The sequence below is a fragment of the Tripterygium wilfordii genome, chromosome 6 (assembly GCF_013401445.1).
Source record: "Tripterygium wilfordii isolate XIE 37 chromosome 6, ASM1340144v1, whole genome shotgun sequence".
In the NCBI taxonomy this organism is placed as follows: domain Eukaryota; kingdom Viridiplantae; phylum Streptophyta; class Magnoliopsida; order Celastrales; family Celastraceae; genus Tripterygium; species Tripterygium wilfordii.
The window spans coordinates 8,251,003-8,262,659 of NC_052237.1; positions in this window are offsets into that span (position 1 = coordinate 8,251,003).

The following is an 11,657-nucleotide window of genomic DNA, read 5'->3' on the forward strand; positions in this document are numbered from 1 at the left end:
CACAAGGGTTTTTTTTTTTATTTCTTTTTATTTGTGATAAAGATATTGGGATTGATGGGAAGGGAAGTGTCTCTCAAACCCAATTTTCAAGGTGGCTATTGATGTGAAACTAGAAATGTGTCTTCTCAAGGTTGTCTTTGGGAGATGTGCTTGTGTGTGTGTTTGTTATGCAAATTCTTTTTTAGTTTTCAGGAAATGGGTGGTGTTCTTTGTTTTCCCTGAGAGGGCCTGGAATTCTTTATCTTTCCTCCTCAGGAGAATTGAAAATAGAAGAGAGCAAATAGGACTTGTGATTTTAATGTGGTATGACATTTCTGTTAGGTCATGCACATGGAATGGAAGGCTTTTGTATTGTAGGTGATGGTTGACATGACAGGATCTAATCTACTCTTTCATTTTGTGTACCAAACTTAATCATACAACTTTGATTGCCTAATTAATCACCAAACGGTTTTAATTTTCAAATTTACCCATTTGGGTTAAATCCTAACTCTCATTTTTCATTAGATAATGGTTAATGAGGGTAGGTTACCGAGTTAGTGGAGTAACCACCCAGTTTAATATGCCCTTTGTATGGTAGAGTGGGCGTAAACTTCGGGTACCAAAACAACTGACACCACGTTTGTGACAAGTAAAACTGGGTCGAAACTCATGTGGTTAGGAGCTCGAAAGTAGGACAAACCCACGAAATCAGAATTCCACAAGAAAATATCTAGTTGTTTGGTTTGAACTCTCGACTTCGGATAATGTACATTCTAAATCTGGAGAAATAGGCCCAGTTTGGTAAAACTTTTTCAATGTAACAAATATGCCAGTAGAAATGATGGTTGAGTGTTAATATCTTGTTGTATAATAAATGACGGATGATTGTACATCGTCCAAACTCTCGACTTCAGACGATGTACATTTTAAATCTGGAGAGATAACCAATTAGGATATCGCGGAGTGGTTAAGTGTTAATTAGACGTTGGACATAAACAAAATGTTGGGTAATTCTTAGCACTCGGATAAACAACTTAAACCATATAATGCTCAAATCATGAGACACCAAACAAACAAAAGAGACGATTCTTGTTGTACATCAAGAAATGGTGAAGCAGAAAGGTAATTATGTTGATCATAACTCAATTTCTCATCACAGGAGTTGCACAATGTGTGACGATCTTACGAGATGCTGAGGCCCAAGAAACAGTGTAAATGTCTGTGACTGACAGTTAAAACAGAGTAAAAGAAAGACAAGTAACAACGCACGCGACAAACACGGGAGATTTTGTAGCTGAAAAACAAAAATAATAAAAATGACGGTAAAGTAGTGTTTGCCTTGATTCACGAGACTGTCATTGTAACTTGGAGTGAAGTGTTTTTTTCCCGAGAAAAGAAAATAAAAAAAGAAAGGAAAAGACATCCATCGTTTCCAGGATAATACCACCTCGTTTGATGTTTCCTTTTCTTTTCTTTTCTAGTGAAAATATTTTGTTAATTAACTAGTAGGAGTAGTAATTGTTTTTAAACAAACAAATTGACTGATGATTATTTGAGATGTGTGAAGACTCAGCGTGACGGGTACGTGCAGTTGAGTGGTTCATTTCATTGTTCTATATTAATATTATCCTATATATATACATTGAACGGCACAAATATGTTACTTTCACCTATTATTCAATCAAGTCCTGTTTTTGCTTTTATTTTTGGGCTAATCTCAATATCTATTTTATTCTGTCATGTCATGTATGATAAATATGTGGAAGATTCGTTTTTATTAGTTCCAATCTACGACCAAAGCAAGGAGCTACAATAATCTACCAAACCAACAAACGTTGATAATCAGGGATAGTGGTAGATCCACGATTCAAAGTCGCACAATTAAGTAGTGGGGTTCGGGGGTAGGGGTGACAAAAAATCGGTTCCAGCTCGGTTTTAAGTCGGACAAGATCATGTGTTTACGAAATATTTACATGTCCAAACTCTAACTCAAATTGGATTTCTGACGCACTTAATTGATTAAACCCGGATTGGTTTAAATTTGGACAAGTGAATCGGATAATAATCTAATATGGGTTGGGGTTTGGACAAGTAAACCGGATAAGATTTTTATGTTTGAACCCAGACAAAAATTTTATTTTTGGACCCAGATTTCAGACATTTAATTTATGTCCAAACTTGGTTTAATTCAGGTTGGACAAATTCGGTCATTCGAACTGACAAAATTTTGCCCTAATCACCAATGAGCAAAGAAATCGAAAGAGGATGAACGTTCTGTGCAAGGACAAAACAAATATTTATATAGAATAGGCCTAAATAATTTTTAGTGGGGGCCTAATTCATTTTTGTTTGGGTTGATCTCAAAATAAAAAAATTCAATATTTCACAGGGGGAACAACCCCTCAGTCATTCCATTATAGATATGCCTTTGATAAGGGACCTTGGGCACCGATATAGTGGGTTTGAGTAGAAATGTCTGGAGTGAGGGTTTTTACTGTCAGGAGCATGATTAGCTTGATCAGTATCAATGTTGCTTTCAGGGATGTGTGAATGTTGGGTTATTATGATAGTAAGATCTAGTGTCGAAGTGATAAGAGACCGAGAGTTGAGGTCAAGGCTATAGAGAGGTTGACATCGAGGTTACAAAGATGTCGTCGTCAAGGTGATGTGTAGGTTAATGTCGAGGTGGGTCAAGAGGTCGTAGCCGAGAATTGTAAAAAAAAAAGTGGCTATGAAGCCCACATGAAATAGGGCAAACAATTTATGGTCACGACAATTAAAAATATTATGTTGAGATAGCTTGAGAGAAAAAGCTTCAAGAATCTAGAGTTTAGTTTGAAGGTCTTGCAAGAGAGTCGATAATATTCATAGAGAGGGGAGCAGAAGCAGTTTTCCTTCAACTTAAACCTTTGACGCATGGACGAAAATTTCCCTTAAAATTTTCCGCTTTTAATTTGCAATTATCCAATGACAAAACCAACTAGATTTAATGGGTTGAGTGTTGACAGTTTCCGAGAATATAAACATGTGTGTATATACTTGTAACATGTAGAGAAAAATAAAATGCATAAAATAGGGTTTTTAGCTACTCTACTAACATATGTAGAGTAGAGATCGACACTTACTACGATCCAAAGAGAAGAGACTTCTTTGTTTGGCTGTTGGATTCAGCAATCCATGCTGCCCCGACCACAGAACAAATGAGAGATTTATCCATGCTAAACAGCCGTATATGAAGAAATTATGTCTAGAATTGGCAGTTTGTTGTAGGGTTTAAGTTTGCCATATATGAAAAATTTTCTCAATTAGAGACGAGTATGCTCAAAATAATAATTATATTAATAGAATTAGTAGTTTTTGTTTTGTATGGATAATCAATCTAATAAACACAGCCCTCGACCCTCAAACCTGAACCCAAATTTCAACAATGACCCACCTCCCCTCTTTGTCGATTTGCATAATCCTGGGAAAATTCGACGCATACCCGTAAACCCAGATTCGTTGTTCCTTTCATTAGATTTTGATGCAACACGGCGTGATGGAAAGAACACTTACTTGGACTTGTTGATTCAACACACGAATACCAGGAATAAGTTTACTTAAATATGTTGATTCGACACACGAATATCATATTTAAGGCTTCAATACTTTGTTGATTCGAATGAATACCAAAGAATTGGAAAAAGAATATCGTCTCTTAATTTTTATTCAACTCAAAACTGCAATTCCTCAATAAGGGTTACAATCTTAAATAGTAAACTAAACGAAACCCTAGTCAAACCCTAAACACTTCTAAAGGCAAACAAATACCTAAAAATAAATATATAAAAGTACTCCTAATAAAAAAGATAATAGACTCCTAGAAAAATAAAACTAATTGATTTACAAACAATTGATTTCTTAAAATACCAAAATAAATTATTTAACTGAAATATCTCAATTTCAATCTGCATCATTCTCCCCTTATTGGAGAAAACTCGACCTCGAGTTTTGAAGAATTGCAATAGGAAAAGTCTTGACTTCTTGATCACCATCATCACAATAAAGGAACAAGTTTTTAACCAATACCCCATTGAACTCTCAACTTTAATTATCAATGAGATTGGAAAAATCTCTATTTTGTTAAACCATTCTGAAATAAAAAAATCAACAAATTCAACATACACCAAAAGATTGTCGTGATTTGATACTTGAATGATGTAAGAGTTATCCTTCATTAATTCTTCTTTGATCTCTTTTTGCACCAAAAAATCTATTTCATCTGGATAATCATAAAAAATTAGCTCACCTGCATAAAAATCAGAGATTGGTTGATCTACATTAAAATCATAGATTGGTGGAATTTCAAACATCTCCTTAAGTTTCAGAATCTCTTCTTGGATCAAAAGATATTCATCATCTTGATAAATATCAAAAATTGGCTGTAATAATTCTTTATCTTGTTCGCCAACCGTGGGTTGCAGACATGCTCCTTGATCGCCTCCAAGGTTCTGCTGCTCAAGAAGGATCGTTATTGTTGCCATCTGTTGTGTCAACGCGTCCAACTGTTGTTGCATTCGAACCATCTCACCTCGATAATAAACATCATCCACAAGTACCTCCCTGATGGCACACCGTCTTGGCAGCATATTGAAGGAACCAAGCAAAGCTCCGATACCAACTGATGCAACACGACGTGGTGGAAAGAACACCTACTTGGACCTCTTGATTCGACACACGAATACCAGGAACAAGTCTACTTAAATATGTTGATTCGACACATGAATACCAGATTTAAGACTTCAATACTTTATTGATTCAAATGAATACCAAAGAATTGGAAAAAGACTATCGTCTCTTAATTTTTATTCAACTCAAAAATGCAATTCCTCAATGAAGGTTACAACCTTAAATAGTAAACTAAACGAAACCCTAGTCAAACCCTAAACACTTCTAAAGGGAAACAAATACCTAAAAGTAAATATATAAAAGTACTCCTAATGACGTCAAAAAATAGGTCGGACCCTACTGGACGAATCAGTTAGTCAGACCAAGTCCTTCCTTCCTGATCGGCTGCCTTCCTTCTTGCACAATAAGCAGTACGATACTATACTTGGGAGGATGACTCGATGTTCGGAGCTTTGCCTCTTGCTCAGTAAGTAAATTTGAGTGCAGGAGTTAGAATCCTTACCTAAGGTGGAGGTCCCCTTTTTATACGTGCCTGAGCAGTTTGAGTTGTAGTAGGAGTTAGACTCTCTTTTATTGGCTTGCTAGAGGGTTTTTTGGAGGGTAAATTCCCTCCATATCCCTCTCTGAAGGGGAATAGGACTCTGCTTGGGAGTTAGTGTCCTGTTCGGACTTTTCATTGGTAGATTTGACCTTAGTAAGGTATGGTTGAACCTTACTACCTAAGTCGGATGGGACGAACCACTTTGGTTGGAATGAGTGTACTAGGAAGGTCGGTCATGACCTTCCTACTATGCGGTCCAGACATCTTACTACGATGAACTACCAAAGTAGTGCCTTCAATCCTGTAGTTCGGCCTCTTCTTGGTCATACCGAAGTAGCTACTTTGGTCATGCCGAAGTACGAACTTCGGCTGCTGAGTGGTCTTGGCATAGTTGTCACTTATGTGCCACATGTTCAACTTTTATTGGTGGGGTAATTTTGGTATTATCATATGCCCCCTGCACTCTCATCGAGACGTCTTTTGGCTAATTGATGGTAGGATAATTATAGCCTGTATTTACCTCAATGTAGTTTGAGATTCACAACCTTTCACTCTCTATTTTTAAGAGCCTTTCCGTGCTATTTTTTATTATTTTTCATCTAAGTGGCGAAGTGCCTTCAACTGGGATGACCTTGCTTGGTTACTTTCCTCTGCATGTCTCCTTGGCCATTCTTTTGAGATTTGTGTATTTTAACCAAGTCATTTGCTCTAATGAGACTTTATGAGGGGGAAAAGCTTCTCTGGCTCGGTCTTTTCCCTTCCTTCATACTTTCTCTGTTATGAGCACATGGAAGACCGAACTAACTTGGAGGGCCATACTGGCCTAATAGGACCTCTTTGGTCATTTGATTTGGACTTGCAAATTTTTCTCGAGAGTTTGGGCTGAAATGGCCTAGTTGGTCGAGCTAACCTAGTTGGCTGAATAACCTAGTTGGCCGAACCGACCTAGTGGGACCACTCGGTCCTCTGAGTTGGACTTGTAATTTTTACAAATCTTTTGGGCTGACCGACCGACCTAATTGGCCGAGCTGGCCTAAGTGGGACACTTTGGTCTTATTTTGGACTTGAAAAATTTTTACAAGTCTTTTGGGCAGACCGGCCTTACCGGGCTGAACTACCCTAGGTAGAACACTTTGGTCATCTTTTGGACTTGAAAATTTTTACAAGTCTTTTAGGCAGACCGACCTTACTGGGCCGAACTACCCTAGGTAGGACACTTCGGTCATATTTTGGACTTGAAAATTTTTACAAGTTTTGTAGGCAGACCGACCTTACCGGGTTGAACTATCCTAGGTGGGACACTTTGGTCCTATTTTGGGACTTAGAATTTTTCTAAGCCATTTGGGCCGAAGCGGCCTAGTTGGGCCGAAGTGGCCTAAGTGGGCCAAAGTGGTCTAGGTTGCTCGAAGCGGCCTAGATGGGCCGAAGTGGCCTAGGTTGGCCGAAGCGTCTTGGTTAGACGAAGCGGCCTAGGTTGGCCGAAGCAGCTTAGGTTTGTCGAAGCGACCTAATTGGCCAAAGCGTCCTAGGTTGGACCAAGCAGCCTTGGTGGGCTGAAGTGGCCTACGTGGAACCTCTTTAGTCCTTTTTGAGACTTAGAATTTTTCTAAGCCATTTTGGCCTAAGAAACCCTTTGGGCCGAAGCGATCTAGGTTGGCTGAAGTGGCTTAGTTTGGCCAAAGCGACCTAGGTTTGTAATACCCCGTCCTAATAAAAAAAAGAAAGAATAATATAGAATAATAAAAATAAAATGAATAAATGAGACTTAGTTGTGGAAAATAATAAAAGTTGTGGGATGAAGTTAGAATGTTATAAGGGTTTAAAGAATAGTTGAATTAAAGTTAGGGTCAAATAAGTAAAAAAAAAAAAGTAATGGAAAAAAATAATAATAATAACATAAATAAACAAAACAAAACCAAAAAAAATATATAAAAAAAGTAAAACGGGTGAAGGCGTAGATGCCTTCACTCGAGTAACATTCAATTAAAAACAGAGAGGTTGCTTTGCTACTTCTCAAACCACACCACGACAGCTCCACTTTCGACGTCTTTCCGGCGAAGCTCCTGCCGGTAAGGGCGCTCTAAGCTTGAAACCTACACCCACACTCCATTTGGTTCAAGAAAAGAGAAGGATTAAGGTAAATTCTTGGTTCTAGGGTTAGGAGTTAAATGGGTTTTGGGGATTTTGATTCAAAGGGAGTTTTCTTTGTTCAATAACTTGAAATTAGGCTCTAATCTTCCTATATTATTAGGTTCAAGTGTGGTTCTTGAACCAATTCAAGTGGAGACTTTGCTTTTTTGATTTGGTGAAACTAACAAGTTTCAAGGTAAGATTTCTTGACTCAAATTGTTCTAACTAAAATTGTGTTACGATGAAAATAATATTGTGATGGAATTTTAATGGTTTAACCTTGAAAAATTAAGGTAGAATGTGAATATTTAGAAATGGGTTGGATTGTAGAATATGGAAAGTGAGAGTTGAATGGGTTGAGGAATATAGAAATTTAATGAAGCTTATTTTATTGAATAGGTTAGTGAATTTACGTGGAGTATACATTGTGGTTGTGGTAAGAACTTGAAATTCACTTTGAGGTAGGGAAATTCCACTCTTTGCTATTCTCTTTTAATATGTCTCTTATTACGAACGTTATTTTTTCTCATTGTTCATTATGATTCGTTCTCGCCTTTATTGCACCTAAAGAAGAGCAACCCCACTTTGTGATTTCTTCGTTGTATGATTTGAGTTATACTGCATACCCTACTTGTTCAATCTTCCATTGAGCATGAATTATTCTTGAACATGCATCATGTAGTATATATATATGTCGGTTGTATGTATATCCTATTGCATCGTCATGTTGGGCACGCATTGTAGTTGCATGGTAGATGTCGGGTATGGACCCATATATCTCCTATGTTTAAGTGATGTGAAATGTGGAATGTCGGTGGGCCGTTCAGGGTTCCTATGAGTACGGGAATGCCGATGGGCCGAGTCAGAATTCCATATATGCTCGAAGCACCATGCGATGATGTCGTTGGGCTGTTCAGGTTCCTGATATGTATAGAGATACCAGTGGGCCAAGTTAGGTTCTCGTATGGTGTGGTTATCTACTTGTGTTGGTGTACATGATCTTAGTTATCATATTGTTGCATTTGTGTCTTTCTTTATTATTTCAACCTTATATTATTCACTTACTCTTTATTATTCCCTACTGGGCCTTTCGCTCACCCTTTTCCTTTTCCTTTTCCTTATTCCCTCCTCGTAGGTGAGTCTAGTTCCGGTACTAGGGTTGCGGATCAAGAGGAGCGTGCGTGACATGGATAGGCCCCTGGAGAGTAATAGGACTAGATGGTTCTAGAATTTGATTATGTTACTAGTATTTTGTCATACTTGTTTTTCTTGTTTGAGACATGTTGTGTGATACCTCAAGTCGATGATTGAATGGACGGTTGGAAGGGTGCTCCGTGTGATCGGGACTCTCAAACCACGTTTGTGGACTTCGTGTCTTGATAATTGATTATGCATGCATGATTGCTCTTTACATTGGTTGTTTGATTATACATGTTAGTGTGTGTGGAAATTTATATGTGATTGTTAGGTGACCTAAAGCCCTGCTTAGATTTGAGAATTTATTGATGATATGATTTGTTAGGTGGCCTGAGGCCCTGCTTAGATTTGAGAATTTATTTGTGATATGAATTGTTAGATGACCTGAGGCCATGCCTAGGATTGGGAATGTAATTGTGATATTTGTAGCGTATTGACTCCAGGTTGGCATCCTCCTTAATAAGGTAGGTGTTGTCAAAATTTTCGGTGACTTAATGATTGAATTAATTAGGAGCTTGATTAAGATGATATTAAAAATAACGTGTTCCGGGTCGGGGTATTACAAGGTTAGCCGAAGCGACCTAGGTCGGCCGAAGCTGCCTAGGTTGGCCAAAGCGGCCTAGGTCGGACCTCTTTGGTTCTTTTTGGGACTTATAATTTTTCTAAGCCATTTTGGCCTAAGTGACCATTTGGGCCGAAGCGACCTAGGTTGGCCGAAGGGACTTAGGTTGGCCAAAGCAACCTAGGTAGGTCGAAGCGGCCTAGGTTGGCTGAAGCTGCCTAGGTTGGTCGAAGCATCCTAGGTTGGCCAAAGCGGCCTAGGTCAGACCTCTTTGGTCCTTTTTGGGACTTAGAATTTTTCTAAGTCATTTGGGCTGAAATGACCCTTTTGGCTGAAGTAGCCTAGGTTGGCCGAAACGGTCTAGCTGGGCTGAAGAGGCCTAGGTTGGTCGAAGCGTCCTAGCTTGGACAAAGCGGCCTTGGTGGGTCGAAGTGACCTAGATTGGTGGGACGAAGCGGCCTAGGTTGGATAAAGCGGCTTAAGTGGGACCTCTTTAGTCCTTTTTGGGACTTAGAAATTTTCTAAGTCATTTTGGCCAAAGTGACCCTTTGGGCCGAAGCGGTCTAGGTTGGCCGAAACGGCTTAGGTTGGCAGAAGCGGCCTAGATGGGCCAAAGTGTCCTAGGTTGGTGATAGGTATGATAATACCTATTGTTTTTGGTAGAAATCTCCCCCTCTTAAGCTTCCTTTTGATAACTAATGAGTGTATTTATGTGTTGATTTGTATTTTGATAGGTTGATTGCGGTTTAGATGAAAAGTGACGGAAAATGGGCTGAATTGAAGGAAATGTCCACCGACCTTCGTGTGTTCAAATAGTCATAACTTTCTGTCATGTTATTGGAATCGCGTGAAATAAAAGGCATTGGAAATTAGACATCTCAAGCTTTCCGTAGAAGCTAAAATCAGGCAAATCGGAGGTCATATTGAGAAGTTATGGTCATTTGCATTGTGGGACTAGGCGTAACACGCCTAGGCCCACCATTGTGCTCGCCCAGGATCATTTATGCACGCCCAGTCCAGAGAGCATTTGATGTTAAGATGATTGAAAATATATACCACGCCTAGGCGTGAATTCAACACGCCTAGGCGCAAAAGGCAGATTTCTGGAGAGCGAAACCAGAAGGGGAAGGCGATTCTTGGAGCTAGGAGGAGAGATTCTTCAGCTCAACTTGGATTTACTCAACTAATTGGGTTTATTCATGATTTTCTCATCTCTCCTCTTGTGTTTTTCTCTCATTATGTGTAACTAAACCTCTTTTGCCAAGGCTAGGTTGAAGCCTTGGGTTTGATGATTTTGTTTATGACTTGATTCACATATATATGAGTTGATTTAGGTATAAATCTTGTGTTTCTATGTTTGATTGCAATTTCTTCATGCTTGTGGTGTTTGGCCAACACTTTAGGTTTTTGGATGAAATTGTTTGGAGAATTTGCTTAGACAATAATATGTCAAGTAGATTATGCTTCTTGAAACACTTGATTATGAATGTGTCTCCCTTTAATTAAGTGACAATTTGTATGAATCCTAATCTCCATAGAACTTCATGAATTCCTATGCATGTTTAGACCAATAAGATGGCTAGAATGTATTTAGGAATATCTGACCTAGACCAATAAGATGGCTAGTAATCGATTTTAGGGAGATTTGGCTTAAGTGCGCTAAAACCGACTTAGGTACGGATTCGTTATGCCCGAATTAGCAAATATGTGTGTGAATTTATGTCATTGCAAGTCATTTCCCAAGGGGGATTCCGAAGCCTTGGTGTTCATCTCATATTCGCTAACTCATCTCATTTGCATTAGTTGCATCCTTATTCTAAGAAAATACCAAAAACACTTTGCTATTTGCTTGTTTTAGTTTAATTACCAAACCAAACAATCTTGAGTTGAACTTTACTTTTGATTGCATTGTCCATACATACATACAAATATACATTTGGATTAGACATAACACCGTCCCTGTGGATTCGACCCTTGCTTATCATTGTGCTGTAGTCGCCGACTAGTACACTTGCTAGTAAGGTTAATTTAGACCCAACAGTTGGCCGAGGCGTCCTAGGTTAGACGAAGTGGCCTTGGTGGGCCAAAGCGGCTTAGGTTGGCCGAAGCATCCTAGGTTGGACAAAGCCAGCGTCAGTAATTTATGGTAGCTTGAAACAAGGCTCAATAAAGACTCCAATATGCTTTTTAAGGCAACTGACATGAAGATGAATCTTGGATTCTGGTGGCAAAAGAATTTTATAAGCTGGTCACCAATTCTCTCCAATACATTGTAAGGACCATAGAATTGAGGATGTAATTTGGTGAAAGAATGAGCTGTTAAAGAAGGAAATTGATAAGGCATCAAACTGAGATATACCAAATCCCCAACTTGAAATTCTCTTTTAGTCCTATGCTTGTTAGTTTGCTGCTACATTCTGACTTGTGCCATCTTTAGATTCTGTCTCAATATCTCCATTAAATGATCTCTTTCTTCTAATGAATTATCAACCATTTCCAACTTTGCAATACCTTCTTCATAAGAGATGATCTAAGGAAAGAGCATATCCATATACAAGTTTGAATGGAGTAGCCTTG